This window comes from Gossypium hirsutum, chromosome A01 (genome assembly GCF_007990345.1).
Source record: "Gossypium hirsutum isolate 1008001.06 chromosome A01, Gossypium_hirsutum_v2.1, whole genome shotgun sequence".
Classification (NCBI taxonomy): domain Eukaryota; kingdom Viridiplantae; phylum Streptophyta; class Magnoliopsida; order Malvales; family Malvaceae; genus Gossypium; species Gossypium hirsutum.
In genome coordinates this window covers 9,091,368-9,093,394 of record NC_053424.1, presented here as the reverse complement: position 1 = coordinate 9,093,394, position 2,027 = coordinate 9,091,368, and the positions used below count along the sequence as shown (strand labels likewise).

The window sequence follows — 2,027 nt, the reverse complement described above, 5'->3', positions numbered from 1 at the left end:
ATTTGGGTGAAACCTAACAAAGGGGTCCATAGATCGAGTTAATGCAACACTAGAGTGTTAATTAGCAAGAGATTTCAATTAATCATCCTAGGGTTAGACGTTATTAGTCTCGAGAGAGATAATAATATGATTTAGGGATTTCTACGGATCAAGTCAAACGAATAAATTGTCTGATTCAGAGTCAAATAACAAGTGAAGTCTAGGTGGATTTCTCCTTGGGTATTATCTTAATCAATTGAGTTTTTTTTCCCAAAAGCTTTTCCCAAATTTTCTCTCTGTGCACCCTTAGTTTAGTTAATTAGTTTAGATAAACAAATCCCTTAATTTTTAGACTAGATAATAAAAAGAAAGTAATTACTAGTACTCTTGGTTCCTTTGGGTTTGACAATCCGGTCTTGCTAAAGCTATACTACTGTTCGATAGGTACACTTGCATTCATCGTGATAATAGTTAGCTTCAAGAACGATTAATTATAAATTTTAAAACCTGTTGTGAATATCATGTATCAAGTTTTTAGCGTCGTTTCCAGGGAACTAAGATATCAGGAACACTCGATTTTTATTACTTTAGCCATTTTACTTTTATTGCAATTTAAATTTTTATTTTCTTTTCTAATTTTTCATTTATTTTCTTCTGACAGGTTTTTCTAGTTTATGACCAGAAGAAACTCGTCAGGACCATTACTTTTCGACAGTGAGATCGATCGCACAGTTCACAAAAACCTTAGAGAAATAAGGCCAAGCTTTAGATACACAGAGGAAGAGCAAGAGGACGATATTCACACTACAACTAAGGAGATGGCTGAAAACCAGGAAAATCCACTACCTCCTGTGATTGCTGCTAATCAGAATCCTGCTCCGCGTACTATATATGATTATGCTAAACTTTCTTTAACAGGAACTAAATCAAGCATAGTTAGGCCTGCTGTCGCTGCAAATAATTTTGAACTGAAACCTAACACAATCCAAATGATACAGCAATTTGTTCAGTTTGATGGTTTGCAGGACGAGGATCCCAATGCTCACTTGGAAAATTTTCTGGAACTTTGCCACACTTCTAAAATTAATGCCATTACTGATGATGTCATTCACCTTCGGTTATTCCCTTTTTCATTGAGGAACAAAGCTAAACAGTGGTTAAACTCGATACCACAAGGGTCAATCACTACTTGGGAACAAATGACCAAAAATTTTTTATTAAAATATTTTCCACCGGCTAAAACGGCTAAATTACATAATGATATCTATTCTTTCGTGCAGATGGATTTAGAAACACTCTACGATGCATAGGAGAGATACAAGGATTTGTTGAGAAGGTGCCCTCACTATAGGTTACCACTCTGGCTACAGGTTCAAACATTTCACAATGGCCTAAATCTTTTGACTAGACAGATGATTGACGCAGCTGCTGGTGGAACTATCAATAATAAGACACCTAAGGATGCTTATGAATTTATAGAAAAGATGTCACTGAATAATTATCAGTGGCAAGTAATAAGGACAAAGCCAACAAAAATAGCCGGCATTTTTAACCTCGATTTGGTCACCATGCTCTCTAATCAAGTAGAACTTTTGAATAGAAAAATTGACGGTTTTCTTTGTTCTTTACAGGTTCACCCAGTAATGTAGTGCGAAGCAAGTGGAGGTGGATCAAGCAATTCAGAATACCCACCCTATGGCCACAACATGGAAAATGAGCAGTTAAATTACATGGATAATAATCCTCGATCTCAAAATAATCCTTATAGTAATACTTACAATGCAGGTTGGAGGAACCACCCAAATTTCTCATGGGGAGGCCAAAGGAATCAGAGACCACCACCTCTAGGATTCCAACAACTACCTTACCAATAAGAGAAAAATCCGAACCTTGAGGAGTTGCTAACAAAATTCATCTCGATCTCAGAAACTCATTTTCAGAATACCGAGACAGCATTTAAGAATTAACAAGCATCGATCCAAGGGCTCGAAACTCAGATAGGACAGCTCGCGAAATTAATAACTGAACGACCACAAGGTAGCCTGCCG

The 2,027-nt window shown here is 36.7% G+C and overlaps 1 non-coding gene across 1 annotated transcript; it reads right to left on the bottom strand.

Annotated features, from left to right (window-relative positions):
- Window positions 1–1,226: 1,226 nt before the first annotated feature.
- Window positions 1,227–1,333, bottom strand: LOC121206732 (small nucleolar RNA R71). The gene has a single exon (XR_005901913.1). It is a non-coding gene; the product is annotated as a small nucleolar RNA R71 (small nucleolar RNA).
- Between the last annotated feature and the right edge of the window lie 694 nt (window positions 1,334–2,027).